At 40.3% G+C, this 19,899-nt stretch overlaps 1 protein-coding gene across 2 annotated transcripts in view; it reads left to right on the forward strand.

Moving 5' to 3' along the window:
- The window catches only part of pik3cb (phosphatidylinositol-4,5-bisphosphate 3-kinase, catalytic subunit beta), a 92,354-nt gene that overhangs the window by 2,006 nt on the left and 70,449 nt on the right, over positions 1–19,899 (forward strand). Inside the window, exon 2 of one of the 2 annotated variants that reach the window (XM_047392050.1) lies at positions 15,169–15,248. The exons of the other annotated variant lie outside the window; for it this stretch is intronic. The gene's annotated coding sequence lies outside the window, so the exon portion shown is untranslated. The remainder of the gene's footprint in view (positions 1–15,168; positions 15,249–19,899) is intronic. 2 annotated transcript variants of the gene reach the window in all.

Consider the following 19,899-nt stretch of genomic DNA (forward strand, 5'->3'; position numbering starts at 1 on the left):
GCTTTGACAAAAACACATTAAAAAGGAAACTGAACTTGTGAACCGCATCATGTTTATGTTACATGCTTATCTACATTATCCATTAGCTTGAAGCATCAGACTGAGTCTGATGAATCTTCAGCGGTCGTCCTGCTTCTTCCATCAGCCCGTCACTTCATCACTGAAAACCACTTCCCATACACGCATGACTGCCTCCCCTGTGTTTGACAGGTCGTTACAACTAGCCATTATTGTGTGTATCCATTTTGGTTTAGTCTATCAGAGAAACTTCTTCCAGGACAGACTTTTGTTTTCCCTAGAAAGTTGTTTCTAGAAGTTGTTTGGGTTTTCAGATACACCTTCTACATGTGTGTTGATGAAGGAAACCTTCTTATTGTTAAACTTTGGCAATCGTATATTAACGCTGGTGTATTTTTGCCTTGGCTTTTTGTTGGGGGGAAAACAAGGCAGATTTAGTGACCATGTACTTTAGTGTTGCTCATATTCAGACCCCTTCAACTGGCTGGTTGAGACAGATGCCAGAAAAAAGCCTTTTCTGTCCGACCATCTCGTATGTAAATACTGGAACAGAGGTTTTAGCAACAAACACTTCATGGGTGGCATGTAAACATAAGAAATGAGCCACCTCATGCCTACTGTTTAGTTTGGTGGAGAATGTATCTGGTGGACTGTCCCAGAAAACTGAAAGTTTTCTGTTATTGATTCTGTCAGTTGATTAATTAACCAAAACATCCTTCCAGGCCAACTCTGTGTTTAGGCCTGAGTCCTACAGAAAATATCTGTGGCCAGCTGAAGAGAAGAGAGGTTAAGAGAGGTCCAGGACTCTGGATGATCTAGAGCGCCTCTGCTAACAAGTATAGTAATGTAAATCTCATATCTTATGAAAAGCAGGATCTTTGTTCAGTGTGTGATGATAATGCTGTTATAAAACTACACTGGCTCCTTTTTATCAACATGCCTCTTTCCTGCGAAGAGCTACTAAAGGCAAACTATCGGGGGAGGCCAGGCTATGTCATAAAGTAGTCAGTCAGCCATCACATGCTGTCTGGATGACAAAGTATGCATTCCTTCAGTAAATACAGTTTCTTTAAAACAGTTTTAGGGTAAAAAACAATTGAATTAATTGATTATTAAACTGTCAACTAATCCAGTAATCGTTAACTTGGAGTATACAGGCTGTAAAATAAGCCATCTGCTGTAAGAACAACCCTCTTAGAGCAGCAATTATGCTGAAATTGTACAAAATATAGTTTGCAGTTAACGGGGACATGTCATGCTTTTAAATCCTTTCTTTTCACCCTTAAACCATCCAGTTGTGGTCTATATAAAGTGGAACCACAATGCTTTGGTCTGAACTCCTTGTTATTGTAGCTCCACAGGCCCTTTTACCTGTTCTGAGGTGCGTCTCAGAGCAACTCGTTTTGGTGCCGTCTCTTTAAATCCTGCTGAGGTACTTCACACCCTGCCCCCCTCCAGGTTAAGATGCGCTCCACTTTAACTTGTTTGGCCATTTTTGTAGTTTAACACCCGTTTTCTAGTGCCACTGAAACCAGACAAAAACGGCAAAAATACAAAACTGTTTATGTAATAATACTCCTCAAATCATGCAGTACGGTTCTGTCCTCAAGGAGCTAAAAACAGCACACAGCCCTAACATAAGCTGAAGGGACGATGCTACTGCTATCAGAACAATGGCTAGGACATCATATCAACACACGATAAATTCATGTCTAGAATAAAGTTTGTCATTTTAGCATTATTTACAGCTTACCGGTTTGTTTTGTCTGTCGTTTCCATAGATGGAAGGAACTGACCCCTTAATCAGGTGAAGTCTTTCAGCAAATCCTTGATTCTGGTGGAGGTTTGCTGAAGAACTGGTCCTTGAAGTGCCTTACGTAGACAAAGAGGAATTTCTTCCCTAATGTGAGAACATTTCCATGAAAAATAAAATGTAACCAGGCACTCCAGAGGTTCTGATGCTGGGGGACGGTGTAATGAATTGTGTGGGTTAATACACCCAGCAACCGAACCGGACTTATCCTCTTGCAGCGTCGGCATACCTGGGCTTGGACTACAAAATCGCAGTGATAAATAATTATGCTGGATATGCGAAATTGATCAGCCAGATGTCCATGACCTTATTTAGCTGTTTTACAGCAAACACTGCGACGTAACCGATGATGGAGAAAACTGAACGGACTGAAAAATATGACCCGAATAGAAAGATATCTACACAGCACATGGAGAGACTAAAATTTAACATTTATGCACACTTACAGACTCCTAGGTACACAACAAAATGTATTTAAAGGCTAAAAAAGTGGATTTTGCATGATATGTCCCCTTTTATTAAGATGAAAACATTTCTTTGTAAATATGCTCTATCCAAAACTCCTAGTGGCATAGCTTTAGCTTCACCTGGATCATATTCTGGGACAAATGTCCTAATAAACACCTTTGTTTACCTGTTTATTAATCAGTTAATTGCAAAAATTCAACAGATTAATTGATTAGCAAATAATGGTTAGTTGCAGCCCTAATTAGTTTGGCTTCAGGATTGGGTGTCAGTTAGGCAGTAATTAAGAGAGAGCTTGCATGATTAGCTCAGCATGCTACAGTTGGTGCACATCTTTAGCAATTAATAATTACTATTACTACTTTAATAATTTGATCATCTTTGCTGTAAATAAGGGTAAAAACGACTCGTGTTTTTTGTGTCAACATGAGTAACCAGAAGTCAAAGTGATAACAAAATGAACACATATGAAAAGGGAGTCGCATACAAGCTGCTCTTGGATATTTTGCAACAGTTGTCAATCAGGCTTAGATGGATTTCGTCTCATAATTTCTGTTAAAAACTACTAAAGAAACATCGAAGTTTTGAGCCATTTTCTTCTGTCCTTCGCAGAACGTGTAGTTTTTCTATACAGCAGTATAACCCGGATCAACATGACGGGGGGTTTGCTAGACCACTCTGTGTATTTGTTGTTGCTCCTGCCTGACCTGCATGAGGAGGGCTCTGCTCCCAGGTCCCCTCTGAGGTGAAGTTGGAGAACACTGATCAGGCTGACTAGTCACTCCACAGTCATCAGCCAACAATGCATCTATTTACTCCAAGTCAGATTGAGTCCCAAAGCAGGCCCCTCTGAGAAACTGGGCTCCGATAAAAGCAGAACTCTGAAGTTGTGGTTTTGCGTTGTGTCGTTTGCCCCGTAAAAATCAAAAACGTCTTTAAACATCGGTTGTTATTAACGTGGTGCACGGTGTTTAATATGTACTAAAAAACAACATCCCATAATGCTTGCTTGATTTAGACTTGGCGACTGTTTAGTTCTGTGGCTTTTCAGCTTTAAGAGAAGAGCTCTTCAGAACATCAGCATTAAGGTGCAGTTCATTACGTTAGTTATATGGTGAAGGTGCTGACTGGGGACTTGAAGGGTGTCTTCAAACATGCTGGGTAAACAGTGTCCAAACTTTAAACTTTGATGAATCTGAAAGATTTCCAAACATTTGAAATGTCACATGACCTCAGACAACCTCCTCGATGTAGTCATCATGGCAGTTTGTTGGCACGTCATACCTACAGAGCTTCTCCTGTCTTAACCTGACATATCCTTGTGGTTAGCATCGCAAACATTTTCATCGCCTCTTTCGTTTTAGTTTAGTTTGTCTTTACAGTTGCATCAGTGTCGTGTTGCTGAATGCACATTTTCCTGTTGCATCCCTGTTGACTGCAGCAAAGGTCGGCAGTTTTCAAAGGTGAAGATTATTTTTCCACCGTTTCATGTTTGTCTGGGGAAGTAAAGTTTTTTTTTTTTCTTTTATACAAAACTTCCAGTGTCACACTACAAACGTCAACATATTAGGATTTTATGTGATAGACCAATACAAAGTAGTTCATAACTGAAGTGGATGCAGAGTTTTAATTAAAAAAAATTATAAAAAAAATCCAAAGAGTGTGGTTTAGTGCCCTTTACTCTGATACCCCTAAATGAAATACAATGCAACCGAGACCTTCAGAGATCAGCTCATTTGTAAAGGAAGTCCTCTTTGGCTTTTTGGCCAATATGCGAAACCCCATATTGGGTGGAAAACCAACACTTTACAACACCTGAATACACCATCCCCAATGTGAAACATAGTAGTGGCAGCATCATGTTGTGACCCATTTGTTCAGTTGAGTCAGAAAAGCTAGGCAAAGGTTATGGGAAGATGGTTGGAGCTAAATACAGGACAGTCCAATAAGAAAACCTGTTGGAGGCTGCAAGAGACTCAACAGTAGGGCGAAGGTTCACCAGCACAACAGCGACACTAAACAAACAGCCAGAGCTACAATGAAATGGTTTAGAGCATGTGTTAAAATGGCCCAGTCAAAGTCCACACCTAAATCAAGTTGAAAATCTGTGGCGAGACTTCAGACTTCAGACTGAAAGATATTCACCATCCAGCAGGGTGAGAGTCCTTAGCATGGCTTATTCACTTGTTAGAAGGGCCCAGTCAACGTCCAGAGAGAAATCCAATTAAGAGCCTGTAGCAAGACTTCAAGTTTGATTTAAACATTACATTATGTTCACAAACACTCTCCATCCTGTCTGACTGAGCTTTAACTGTTTGCTAAAGAAGATTTGGCTGAAATGTCTCTATATGTGACCTGAACTCAATGGTGCTTCTATAAAGTACCATAGGGGGGGCTGAATACAAATGCATTCCACACTTTTCAGATTTTTATTTGTAAACACTTCAAATCATTGATCTTTTTCCTTCAACCTCATAATAGCACACCACTTTGTGTCACTAACTTGAAAAGTACCAATCAAAACATGACGTTTGTTGTAGGAACGGGATTTTAAAACGTGGAAGCTTCACGCGGTATCAATACTTTTTAGACCTGTGTTGTAATCTGGATTGCATGTTCTGCATCCTCTCTCAGAATGAAGAAAAGCACCTGTGTGTCTCTCTGCCTTTTTGTTTTCTTAGCACCTCAGACTTCCTGCTGTTACACTTTAAAAGTATTCGCCCTCTAGTACATCATGAGACTTGCATAACATCCTCTCAAACAGCATATGAGGCAGACTGTAAATGTCTTTGTGTGTTTCTGTAAGGCTGGTTGTCAGCTTGTTGTTGTTTTTTCTATTAGCTTTCCTGATTACTTTTTCTGTAAGGTATTTCGTTTTACCTACTACTAGTTCAAGTCAAGGATAGAGCATGATTTATGCAGGTGGATGGAAAATACCCAAGCAAGGAATGTTGCTGACAGAGAGAGAAGAACGGTCTGCTGGAATTTTCATCTTTGCTGTAGAGCAGGCCGAGACCTGCCAAGGAATGCCAGGAAGACAGCAGGAAGCGTAATGTGCAGGGAAGGTACAGTAAAGTGTAGAACTGTACGAGGAGTCCATTTTCTTGAACTTAAACCACAAATGATTGCTGACATATGGGTAGAAACATATTTGCCCGAGTGTAATCTAAATTATAAAGATGTATTCAAAGCCTGTGTACATTCTCCTCCTTTCTCATGACATGTGGACTGTTTTCCTCAAAGGAAACTTGTTTCAAAAGGAGTTCAATTTTTACACAATAGACAACTTCTCCTGTTGAAACATCTTCAGCCAGTCGTTTCTAAAGGAAGTGCAGACTCATCCAGGATGAGAGTTGCTTCAGGCTGCTCTGTGTGATGCAGTCTCTTGTTGATGTACAGTATGTTGCAGCTCTGGTGTAAAGGTGTGAAAAGCCCTGACTTGATAATTAGCAGATGGACTGCATGATGCCTCATTTGTCTGAATGCTAGACCCAGAATATAAATTTGGAGAAAACAGTCATGAGTTCAGCTTTGGTGGCTGAAAGAACACTAGTTCTGAGTTAAACAAGGCCTCGTATTCAACACCGGAATCACTGCCATGGAGAGATTACATGCAATATACAGTAAGTGTCTGTAAGTTTGCATCAAGAACCTGGGTGCAAGCTGGTAACTACATGACCATCACAATAGCTGCTGTGACAGAACTCTTAGAGTAAATAACTATCTCAACTTAAAATGGAGCATCCCAAAATAAGCTAGTAATACAGTAAACACATATTCCAGCATATCGATTGCTATTTATGGTTTACACAATGTAATGTAAAGTTCTTGATGACATTTGTCCTTGTCCAAAACACATGAGAAAGGGTTTGTGTTGTTTTGAGTGTAAAACACTCTGAAATACTTTATTGTTATTGGTTAAAGCATTTTTATAATGTGCAATTGAACTGATGCACTTCCATGATATGCATGGAGTTTACAGGTCTACTGTTACAGTGGGGAGAACAATGCAAATTAATTACTTATAAATCACTCAATATGATTTTCTGGATTTTAGCTTTAGATTCTGTCACTCACAGATGAAGAGTACTTATGATTAAAAATGAAAGACTTCTACATGCGTTGGAAGTGGTAAAACCTGCAAACTTGGCAGTGTATCAAATATTTGTTCTCCCCACTGTAACTGTGGTTCTGCTCAGGTTTATGTTTTGGTTAACAGTTCTTTGCAACAATACGAACTTTTTTTTTTCCACATTTTGTCACTGAAATGCACTTTTATCTGGATTTTATAAAACCAACCAACACAAATTGCTGCATAACAAAAGTTAAAGGAAAAGGTTACATTTTTTTCCAGTTTTCTTTTGACAAATAACAGGTGACACCCCTAGATGAAATCAAGTGCAAACATTGCCTTGAGAGGTAACCTTATTAGCAATTAGAGTTCACCTGTGTCTTAGTTAATATCAGTATCAATACCCTGACCATGCCATCCCCAGGGTGAAACATAGTGGTGTCAGCATCATGCTGTGGGGGGCAGGAACAGAAAAGCTGTTCAGAGTTTGTGGGTGGGTATATGAATGGAGTGAAACAGAGGGCAAACCCTTGAAGAAAACCTGTTAAAGGTTACAATAGACTTGTTTCTGGGCCGGATGTTCACCTTCCTGCAGGGCAATAACCTTAAACATACCAGCAGGGGAACAGTGGAATGGTTCAGACGAAAGCATATTCAGGTGTTAGAATGACCCAGAGAAAATAAAGAGCTAAATCCAACTGAGCATATGTGTCAGTACTTTAAAAATGCTGTTCAGACTCTCTCCATCCAACCTGAATGAGCGTGATCTTATGTGCAAAGAATGGCCCAAAGTCTTGAGTCACTAGATGTGCACAGCTGGTAGAGACTTCAGTTCAAAAGATTTGCTGCTTTTAAATATAAAGAAACATGGCTCTACAAAGTACTGACCCAGTGGGAATGAAAACCGATTCAAACTATGTTACTAAGCTTGAGGGTTGTCATTGCTTTTGCAAGGCAGTGTTTCTCTTGATCCAGCTTTTCTCGGTATTCCTCATGGACGGCCTCTTGGCCTCTCCCAGAAAGTCACCAGACTCTGGGACAGTTCCTGAAAGGACAAGAATCTCCTCCCATAACTAGCGGTAACCAAATGTGCTCATGATGTTAAGACTGCTGCTGGTGCACATGTTGTACCCTGGAAACAATTTGTAAACAAGCACATGTGCTGTGTGGAGATGTGCTGTCACATTGCACTCATTCATCTGCCCACAAATCCAGTGTTGTACAAATGTACACTTTCTATGAACAGTTTCAAACAGTAGGACAGATTAAACAGATTAAGTCCAAACTGTTTACTACTAAACGTTTGCTGTACAGGCAGCAGACAACTAGAGCTCTCCCCCCTCTTATTTTGTTTTTTTTCTTCTAAAAAGTTAATCTTGTGGCAGCTATTTATCCAAAAAATGAATGGCTTTTAACGTTGTAAAGGAAATGCAATGTAAACTTTGACTTAAAAAAACTAATTTAATGTGAAAATCATTAAAAATAACCCGATATTTAATCTAATATCAGGTTTATATATAGGTTCTCTTAAAATTGTCCAGGTTCTAAAACTGTTAACATGTTTTTTTCTGGTTGACATGTATTTAAATGTGGTTTGAAGTAAATAAATCTTCTAACCATTCTTCTCGACTGTTTAGTGACCGAGCGCACATTTAAACTCTAAAATACGTTGCTACACGAGCGGTTATGGTGGACTCGGTGGCATAAAAATCCGTGGTTGCAAAACAATCCCACAACATTACACTGCAATCGCTGTGCTTGACTATGGCTGAACATCTCCACTTTGTGTCTTTGGGAATTTGTCCCAGAAGTCTTTTGGGTTATCCTGTCCAAAATTAACTAATTCAGCCAATTTAAGTTAGGTGGGAGATTAGAAAATGTCTGGGATGTTTTTGATTTGTGAATACTCGCCATCAGCGAATGGGTTTGGAAAATTCCCTCACAACCTTGCCAAGTTTTTTGTTGATACATCAAATTGTTCCAGATAAATACACTGGCAAACCTTTTCCAGATGGAGTGACCCGTTACCGTGAAAAAAAAAAAATGAAATTATTTGCTCACTTGGTGTTACTCGCCCCCCTGATTCCTGTGGAATGTGTCAGTGAATCCATTAGCGTGAACAAAATGTTAGTTTGAGTCTTCTGCATGCACCCAGATGTAAGGACTGAAGGTAAACCAAAGGGTTTCTTTGTTTTTAAATTCTGAATTATTCAGCCTGTCCTTTTGTGTCTTATGTAAAATCTTAACAGACAACAAAGTTAGCCCATTTTGAAATGCATTTAGCAGAGTATGTCATCAGTTTCCTGCTGTTCTGATGTCATATCAAACAACCATCAATGTTGAGTTTTTCTGTCTGTTCCTCAATTCTCTTGTTTTATTTTGCATAGAAGTGTTTGACCCCTGGCTGCTCCACTAGTGTATTGGAGAGCTTATTTAGAGTTATGCTGGCGTACCTTTTCTGTCTGATCACCTGCACCAGGACCTTTGACCAGTCATGCAGCTGAAATGTAACTGATTTACAGCCTCATAGAAAAACTTTGGCGTACACACACAGCCATGCATGCTCACCACCCACTGAAGGGCAGCCTCACAATAGCAACTATTAATAGAGGCTGAAGCAAGTACTGCAATAAAGGGAAAGGGGGGAAGAAGAAGAAGGTAAAGATCAAAGGTTGTTGCAAACTCACATTTTCAAAGATCTAGAGCAGCCATATGACTTTAAAGCAGTAAAACCCATCGGTGTGTGACCTTGTGGTGATTGAGGGTTATAAACACCACACTGGGCTGTGTGGGTGTGCATTGTTTTTAGAACTGGACGGACAGTGGTCTTCTGTTTGTGGCGAGCCAGCGGTGACGCGCAGTGAAATGCAATGACCACTCTGGGTTTGGAGATGTATGAAATGTGTGTACAAGCATGCTGCTTCCTGCAAGTTCAAACCAGTCATGCTAATCTTGCATTTTATCTTGTCTGATGCCATTTCCAGAAAAGGCTAAATGTTTAGGTTGATTCTGTGCAAGTAGATCTTGATTTACTTTTCTGTCCATACAAACAGCTGGCCAAGAGTTGGCCATTATGTTTATGTTTATAAAAATCCTTTCATGTTTTATGTCAGCATTGTTCCTTAGGTTCTCTTTGCAAGGCAAATTAAGGTGACAATGGTGTTGTCATGCATTGAGGTGCCCTAGGCCGCTTGCTTTATTATGCAACCCTCAGGGCTCAAAGACAGTCACCTGTTGACAAAAGCATCACTCCATGGCCTTAATAATGTATGCCTCAACATGATGTTGCCTCAAATGACTTATCCAAATTATCTATGCTGTAAAAGCAGGGCACATAGGCCCTTTAGGAGTCTGCATACTGATAAAAGCCTCTAAGGTAAGGAGCTATCAGTCTTGACCAGTGATGAACCCACAGTCGTTTTAGGATTGTGCATTCTTTACATTCTTGTAGCAGAGGACGGGTGGAGGAAGGGAAGAGTGTGTGTCCTGAGGGTTTGTAGTTAAATGGTGAAAAAATGAAAGCCATAATAAAGTAAGACCCTCACGGTGGTATTTGTCTAATAATGATGGAGATGGACATTTGGATGAAGGTGTCACAATCTTCCCTAACTTGTCAATGTTGAGTGACAGGATTTGCTGTTGTACATGTCTGTATATTGAGACACAGGTAGAGCTGTGCACTATATCAAATCATGATGGTGCCCTTAATGTTCACACCGGATGTAGATCATGATGCTAAACATAGAAATATGGATTCATTGCAACCGATTTTGTCGTCATAACAAAAATCAGCGATATCACATCTCACGTTTTCCAAAGACGGACACCAACCCATCCACTCCTCCGACCTGGCACACATAACCGGGATGGGTGGGTGGATGGATGGATGGATGGATGGATGGATGGATGGATGGATGTTTTCCTAATATTGTGAAGGCCAAAACATAGAAATTGCTTAATCACTAAAGCTAATAATGAAATTATGGATATATCTGATTAAATTGACAGTTTAGCTTCTCAGCAAAGATTAAGCACAAGTACACTGAGCCTAACATTATTCAGTTAAAATTATTTGTATTCATCCACCAAGTTTGTTTCCGATAGGAATTGAGACTGGTATATCTCAACATTTAATAAAACAAAGTAAAAGGAGCACAGTTTTGAAAGCACAGTTTTGAAAGAAATATGTGATGTTTTAATTTGCATTAACATAAAAATTGGAGATTAAAGATTAATTTTAGCCAATAATGAAAAGAGAAGTATGTACTGGCATTACTGCAATCAAATCTTTTTATAGTCACTGACCAGCTTTTTGTATGTTTCCACTGGTATTTTGCCAATTTATCTTAGGTTATGAGGTTAGGTCAACTCTTTGAAATTGGAAGGCCTCTTTACCATCAACCCAATCTTTAGTTTCCTGTCAGAATAACAATGTCGATCAATTTAAAAGATTACATCAAACCTGAAGTGGGATGAAAAAATTTGGGCTTAACTGTAGGTTGAAAACAATTTTGATGTGATAAGTAGTCTGGAGAATTCTTTTGAAGATTTTTAGTTGTGGGTACCGGTAAGTGTAGTTTCTGTGTTCTGTAGGCCATTTCAGATAATAATTCCACAACTAACATGCAACCACAAGCCCCTATTTTCCAATCATTTGTGTGCTTTCAGGAGCATCTGGGATTGTGGAACCAAACCCCAAATGGCTGTGTTTGAACATCTTCATATAAAACTGAAAAACATTGATGTTAGTGTGAAGTTGTTTCCTGAAAACTGTAGCGGAGCCAAGTTGGGGTTTGGCCTCCAGCAACAAACATCTTCTCTGATCGTCTGCGTAATGAATCCCTCGTCTGTCCTCACACCAGAATGTTCCCCGAAAATCTCTAACAGTTTCACTCACACATTCTCAGTAGATCATGTGATGCATTGGGTTGAATAAAGACAGGGCGAGTTAAATATTGACCGTCTCCAGCCAGAGATTATATCCTTGTTGAAACAACATGCTTCCTGGAACTGCTAGCTCTGTGTTGCTCTGCTGTAGCCGTGTGTGGACCAAACATATATTAGTTCCCTTGATATTTTCTGGGTAAAACCTGCCACCTTCTGTGAATACTTCTTCCTCCTCACTCTCCACAGCATACCCTCACACTTGTACTGAGACATCTTTTACCACCAGACTCTCCCCAGTTACTCTTGTGAGCCTCTCTTTGTCACACCCTGATGAACAAAGATAGAGCATCCTAACCTCTTGGGAAAAACAGGAAGTTTACTGGCCTCAATCAGACTGTGTGTGTGTGTGTGTGTGTGTGTGTGTGTGTTGCGTGTCATCGGCTTGTATTTTTGCCCATGGTATATTTGTTTTCCATATCTCTTGGTTCACATCTTGAATTTGATTCTGCTGTTTCTTTGAGGGCTACCATGAGAAAGAAAGCCCTGCTGTGGCTTATGGACTGTCCTGGGCGTTGGTCTGTAAAGTGCACTGTGTAGTTCATATCCCGTGTGCTCATGTTTAAAGTTAATGTTCATCCATTCAGACTTTAGAAAATGAGACGTGAATATTAATTTATACAAACCTTTTAACTGAATTTAAATGTATTAATTGTTGTCACGTCTTGCACAACTCTGGTTAAACTTTCACAAAGCCCTTGTTAAGGTCTTTGTTATTACATTAACTAAAGTTAATGTACAATACAGGAGCCTTTCTGCGTTGTTGAGATATTTAACAGAGGCGATGTCGCACCATGCAAGAGAGAACAGTTTACTGCTTACAGTTAGTAATGCCAACTGCGCTCTTTGACAATATCAGTTGCAATCTGTGTGTATACTCCGTGAAGGGTTGGTACACCCTTACCTTAACTAAGAGGTTTACAAAAGACTGCCAACATTTCCTAATCCAGCATGTTTCATCACAGATAGAAAACAATAAAACAACTTTCCTATTATAGAGTTTTAGGTAGGGCTGCAGGATACTAGAAAAACATGCAATATTTGATGATATTGGTGAACGTTGCAAGAATGATATGACTTTCAATAAATAAGCAGTTAATGTTTTTCGGCTTGGGGTTCAATTCAAACAGACTCCAGATGAAGAGTAGCCTATCCAGCTGCTGAGACAAAAAACCTTTGTGCCTTCCTTCAACTGAAATGTAGCCTCAGAATTCAATCGAACAAGTATGAACCACACATACATTTCCTCTGGAAGCTGACCTGGGTTTTGTATGAAGTCCACAGGCAACTATAGTGCAGCCAAGCAGGTCGGACCATCTAGTCCAGTGTTTTCCAACCATGGTCCTCCAGACACATGATTTAAAGCTTGCCTGCTTTATTACACCTGATTCAGATGATTGCAGTTGAGCAAAAGCCTGATAATCAGCCATCAGTAGAAAGCGGGTATGGGACAATGTGCATCCAGGACCAGGGTTGGAAAACAACGATCTCATCTTTCAATCTTGGTTATTTATTTTCATTGACTTCTGTTTTAATTGTAACATTTAAAATCGTTTTTATTCTTGCATCAAACACTTTTCTAAAAATGAAATCACAGTCCTTCTCTGAAGAGCTTGGCTTTTCAGGTGTCAGATCCTGAACTGGGATTAGCGTTGCTGTCGGACTTTCTTTTTGACTGCTAAAGTAATGTAACACCTTTTAGTTTTGACTCAGACTTTCACTTCAGTCTGTTTTTATAAAGTCCTGTGTTCAATGCTTTCAGTGATGCAAAATAAGTTCTGTTGAGAGCCTCTGTGACTCTGTATGAAAAGGTTCTTGCTTGAAAACATTTGTAAAACAATCTCAAAATACAGGTCCTTCTCAAAGTATTAGCATATTGTGATAAAGTTCATTATTTTCCATAATGTAATGATGAAAATTTAACATTCATATATTTTAGATTCATTGCACATTAACTGAAATATTTCAGGTCTTTTATTGTCTTAATACGGATGATTTTGGCATACAGCTCATGAAAACCCAAAATTCCTATCTCACAAAATTAGCATATCATTAAAAGGGTCTCTAAACGAGCTATGAACCTAATCATCTGAATCAACGAGTTAACTCTAAACACCTGCAAAAGATTCCTGAGACCTTTAAAACTCCCAGCCTGGTTCATCACTCAAAACCCCAATCATGGGTAAGACTGCCGACCTGACTGCTGTCCAGAAGGCCACTATTGACACCCTCAAGCAAGAGGGTAAGACACAGAAAGAAATTTCTGAACGAATAGGCTGTTCCCAGAGTGCTGTATCAAGGCACCTCAGTGGGAAGTCTGTGGGAAGGAAAAAGTGTGGCAGAAAACACTGCACAACGAGAAGAGGTGACCGGACCCTGTGGAAGATTGTGGAGAAGGGCCGATTCCAGACCTTGGGGGACCTGCGGAAGCAGTGGACTGAGTCTGGAGTAGAAACATCCAGAGCCACCGTGCACAGGCGTGTGCAGGAAATGGGCTACAGGTGCCGCATTCCCCAGGTCAAGCCACTTGTGAACCAGAAACAGCGGCAGAAGCGCCTGACCTGGGCTACAGAGAAGCAGCACTGGACTGTTGCTCAGTGGTCCAAAGTACTTTTTTCGGATGAAAGCAAATTCTGCATGTCATTCGGAAATCAAGGTGCCAGAGTCTGGAGGAAGACTGGGGAGAAGGAAATGCCAAAATGCCAGAAGTCCAGTGTCAAGTACCCACAGTCAGTGATGGTCTGGGGTGCCGTGTCAGCTGCTGGTGTTGGTCCACTGTGTTTTATCAAGGGCAGGGTCAATTCAGCTAGCTATCAGGAGATTTTGGAGCACTTCATGCTTCCATCTGCTGAAAAGCTTTATGGAGATGAAGATTTCATTTTTCTGCACGACCTGGCACCTGCTCACAGTGCCAAAACCAGTGGTAAATGGTTTACTGACCATAGTATCACTGTGCTCAATTGGCCTGCCAACTCTCCTGACCTGAACCCCATTGAGAATCTGTGGGATATTGTGAAGAGAACGTTGAGAGACTCAAGACCCAACACTCTGGATGAGCTAAAGGCCGCTATCGAAGCATCCTGGGCCTCCATAAGACCTCAGCAGTGCCACAGGCTGATTGCCTCCATGCCACGCCGCATTGAAGCAGTCATTTCTGCCAAAGGATTCCCGACCAAGTATTGAGTGCATAACTGTACATGATTATTTGAAGGTTGACGTTTTTTGTATTAAAAACACTTTTCTTTTATTGGTCGGATGAAATATGTTAACTTTGTGAGATAGGAATTTTGGGTTTTTATGAGCTGTATGCCAAAATCATCCGTATTAAGACAATAAAAGACCTGAAATATGTCAGTTAGTGTGCAATGAATCTAAAATATATGAATGTTAAATTTTCATCATGACATTATGGAAAATAATGAACTTTATCACAATATGCTAATATTTTGAGAAGGACCTGTATTGCAACAAATTTTCACTAAAAATGTTTTTCTAGTTTGAGATTGAGCTGTTAAAATCATAAAGCTTAGCATCAGAGCTAATGGCACCTGCTCACAGTGCCAAAACCACTGGTAAATGGTTTACTGACCATAGTATCACTGTACTCAATTGGCAATGATTTCTGAAGGTGCCTCCATGATCAGGATTGACAGGAATGATTAGGTGTCTGTAAGGAGTCAGAGTTGTATTCTATTGCCTCATCACTTATGTTGGGGCAACGGGGGGGGGCTAATCAGTTATGCATAGTTGTGTTCAGCTCGTACTTTCCCACAGGTCCGGCTCTGTTTCTGTCCCCTCAGTTTACCCTCCACCTCCTCCTCTAACACTCCTTCTGTTTTGCCTCCTCATCCATCAGATGCAGTGTCCTAAAATCTATCCAGATGGCCCCGTTGAGGAGCGGAGGTGTAGGAAATAAGTGACTCTAGGAAACGGCAGGTAAAACCTCCGTCTGTGTGTGAGCAGACTGGATCTTGTAGTTATCTTGACCTACAGGTCCTTCTCAAAAAATTAGCATATTGTGATAAAGTTCATTATTTTCTATAATGTAATGATGAAAATTTAACATTCATATATTTTAGATTCATTGCACACTAACTGAAATATTTCAGGTCTTTTATTGTCTTAATACGGATGATTTTGGCATACAGCTCATGAAAACCCAAAATTCCTATCTCACAAAATTAGCATATTTCATCCGACCAATAAAAGAAAAGTGTTTTTAATACAAACAACGTCAACCTTCAAATAATCATGTACAGTTATACACTCAATACTTGGTCGGGAATCCTTTTGCAGAAATGACTGCTTCAATGCGGCGTGGCATGGAGGCAATCAACCTGTGGCACTGCTGAGGTCTTATGGAGGCCCAGGATGCTTCGATAGCGGCCTTTAGCTCATCCAGAGTGTTGGGTCTTGAGTCTCTCAATGTTCTCTTCACAATATCCCACAGATTCTGTATGGGGTTCAGGTCAGGAGAGTTGGCAGGCCAATTGAGCACAGTGATACCATGGTCAGTAAACCATTTACCAGTGGTTTTGGCACTGTGAGCAGGTGCCAGGTCGTGCTGAAAAATGAAATCTTCATCTCCATAAAGCTTTTCAGCAGATGGAAGCATGAAGTGCTCCAAAATCTCCTGATAGCTAGCTGCATTGACCCTGCCCTTGATAAAACACAGTGGACCAACACCAGCAGCTGACACGGCACCCCAGACCATCACTGACTGTGGGTACTTGACACTGGACTTCTGGCATTTTGGCATTTCCTTCTCCCCAGTCTTCCTCCAGACTCTGGCACCTTGATTTCCGAATGACATGCAGAATTTGCTTTCATCCGAAAAAAGTACTTTGGACCACTGAGCAACAGTCCAGTGCTGCTTCTCTGTAGCCCAGGTCTGGGGAATGCGGCACCTGTAGCCCATTTCCCGCACACGCCTGTGCACGGTGGCTCTGGATGTTTCTACTCCAGACTCAGTCCACTGCTTCCGCAGGTCCTCCAAGGTCTCGAATCGGCCCTTCTCCACAATCTTCCTCAGGGTCCGGTCACCTCTACTCGTTGTGCAGTGTTTTCTGCCACACTTTTTCCTTCCCACAGACTTCCCACTGAGGTGCCTTGATACAGCACTCTGGGAACAGCCTATTTGTTCAGAAATTTCTTTCTGTGTCTTACCCTCTTGCTTGAGGGTGTCAATAGTGGCCTTCTGGACAGCAGTCAGGTCGGCAGTCTTACCCATGATTGGGGTTTTGAGTGATAAACCATGCTGGGAGTTTTAAAGGCCTCAGGAATCTTTTGCAGGTGTTTAGAGTTAACTCGTTGATTCAGATGATTAGGTTCATAGCTCGTTTAGAGACCCTTTTAATGATATGCTAATTTTGTGAGATAGGAATTTTGGGTTTTCATGAGCTGTATGCCAAAATCATCCGTATTAAGACAATGAAAGACCTGAAATATTTCAGTTAGTGTGCAATGAATCTAAAATATATGAATGTTAAATTTTCATCATGACATTATGGAAAATAATGAACTTTATCACAATATGCTAATTTTTTGAGAAGGACCTGTATTTTGCATATAATGCTGCAGGAAGTGTGTGTGTGTGTGTGTGTGTGTGTGTGTGTGTGTGTGTGTGTGTGTGTGTGTGTGTGCGCTCCTTTGTGATACTCTGGCACTGAGCGCTGGCTTAGCTGGAATCTGGGATAGTGGGTGTTGTCCTGACAGTTTTGGGCGGGTGTGTGGAAGTTGCCCGGTACATTTAGGTTTTGCGTCAGTTTTGCAAGATTACAGCCAGTGCTGATGAAGGACTTCACCATCCCTGTTACCATAGAACTTTTTTGGACAAAAAAAATGTTTTCTTCATTGGGTTAACTTTTAATATATTTGCACTTAATCAAACTATTTCTGTATGCTGTTGAATTGCTCTTAATTTAAAAAATTGAATGAACTAAAAGTTCAATGGTTTTCTTCAGCTTAGTTTTAGACTATTTTTAGGTAGGATCTTTAGTGGGGGCTGGAGATGGGACAAGATTTTTAGGTTTAACACATTTGGTTATATTTCAGATATGTTTTTTTGTTTTTTTTGTTTTTATAACTTCCCAGTTAGTAAGACGAGTGGAAAAAAAAATAAAATAATGAATGTATATACATGTAAATGGACTAGTAAATGAACTGAATTTATATAGCGCCTTTCCAGTCATACAGACCGCTCAAAGCGCTTTACACTAGAGCCACATTCACCCAATCGCACTCACTAACGCTCACACATTCATACACCGATACGCAGATCGGTAGGCAACTTGAGGTTAAGTGCCTTGCCCAGGAGCACATTGACATACAGCAGGAGGAAGCTGGAATCGAACCCACAACCTTCCGATTGCAAGACGACTACTCTTCACTTCCATGGATGAATGAAATATGCTGTCTGTTGCAATCAGCTTCTATCCAGCATGCTGGATGTAGCTTGCCAACTGTAGTTGTAAACGGGGGTTACTGTGGTTACTCCAGCTCTGTCTCTGGCATCTCCTATAACGGACTTTAAGTCTTAGGACTAGTAGCACAGAAAATCTAAGCGGTTGTAAATCTGTAACCACAGTATACCTGGATGCCTATAGTTGGTCCATAATTGATTGATTCACAGATTAGAAACTGCCCAGAAAATTGCAAGTGGTAGCAGAAAGATATTGTTAGACAGTCTGTCTATTTCTGTGACTGGGCTGTGATTTATTGTTTCAGTATTGGAAAAATGCAGTGCGGTTTGTTGATAAAGCTTTTATATGTGATTCCCAGCAAGATAAGTAGATTTATCTCATATTGAAGTATAATGTCAGATCAGTCCAATTGTAGACAGATCCACATTGAGTTATATTCCAGTTGGATCCTAATTATGAAACAATGCAGTGGAGTTTAGTTTATTGCACCATTTGTGAAGTGTTGTTTTTATTGGTCAGGTTGTCCTTCCATGTAAGGCTCTGTATAACCTTGTGGGAAGTTGATGGGTCTTAATTAGTGGTGGGTGGTGGCTTCTAATAAGAAAAGAATAACTGAACTTGTTGGCTTTAAATGTCTCATTATACTTTCATAAGGACTTTATCATGTTGTATTATTCCATATCCTTGACGAGGTAGAATGTTGTTGCGTTCGTTATCTCGACCCACCGCTTGCTTTTTTTTTTCCTCCTATGCAGTCCCATTAGTGTCTTGAATGGACTTCTGACTGCTACTTGCAGATTTAATTTTGGATGTAGAGGGTGTGGATCTTAGCTTAAGACATGCCCGGTACTCTAAAATGTGTGTTTTCGGCTAAGGTGGTGAAGCAAGTTAGTAGTGTTTCCACTGCTGGCTACCGCTTTTGCTTGACAGCATTTGCAGACTTTTTAAAGCTGAAGAACTTCCAAACCGCTAACATGGCTCCTCTTCTTGGAATTACTTCCTCTAGGTCAACATGTGCTTCACTCTGAGAACTTTCGCCTGCAGCCATTCTCCTTCAATACTTTCCTTAGCACCTGCTGTGATGTTTGTGTGCAGAAGTGAAATCGGTCCCCAGTGAACAATTTCCCACAACGCATGTCCTGGGCGTTGTTTAGGCTGTTCATCGGTATAGCGGTGTATGAAAAATTAATATCGTAAAGAAAATAAAAACCGGTTGTCGGTATGAGCTGGTATACCGCACATGCCTAGTCTTAAGGTAGTTTCTTTGTTTTATGGCTTCAGTGGGTGTTATTCACAGCACCATGCAGTAATGCATTATGCAATCATTTGACCGTTTGGTGCACCTCCTAGAGGTTCACCAGCAGTAGTTCATGTAGTTGAGCTATGTTCAGGAGTCTCTTAATACTTCTTGTGTACTCTGATCTCCTCATGAAGGTAGTCTAGAGCTTACTTATTTGGGTTCCCATCAGTTAGAACTTAACATGGACATTAAACAAGTATATTATTATCTTATGTATTGTACAGCTCCAGTGGGTTTTTAGCTTTATGCAAAGAAGAGGTTGAAGAGGGGCCTGAGCATGCAGCCCTGAGGTGCTCCACTATTAAGTGTAATGGAGATGAATTTAACCTTGTCCACTTTCAGTGGCATTTATTAGTTGCAATGTAAGAATAACAGAACAAAGCAACCCAAACTGAGTTTTCTTTTAAATTAAAAACAAATTATTATTATTATCTTTTTTGGTTCCCATCTACAAGAAGGGGTAGAGCAGACTGTCCACCTTCGGTGTTTACAACAAGATGCTACATGTCTTCTATAAGTGTGTTGTGGAGAGTGTGATATCCTCTGCTATCATCTGCTGGGGTAGCAGCATCAGAGCCATGGACTTAAAATATCTGCTGTAAGACAGAGCACTACAGGAGGTCCGTCCTGCCCAAAGCCATCAGCATCTACAACGGCTCTTTGAAGAAACCTTTATAATATTGCTACATTAACAATTCATTTCCATTTGGGATTAATAAAGTATTTTTGAATTAACTGTAATTTATTTATATTTATGTACAGAACATACCAAAGGTTTGGACTCACCTCAATGAAAGAGTTGTCTTTATTTTCATGACTATGAATATTGTAGCTTCACACTGAAGGCATCAAAACAATGAATTAA

Source organism: Girardinichthys multiradiatus, chromosome 18 (genome assembly GCF_021462225.1).
Source record: "Girardinichthys multiradiatus isolate DD_20200921_A chromosome 18, DD_fGirMul_XY1, whole genome shotgun sequence".
Classification (NCBI taxonomy): Eukaryota; Metazoa; Chordata; class Actinopteri; order Cyprinodontiformes; family Goodeidae; genus Girardinichthys; species Girardinichthys multiradiatus.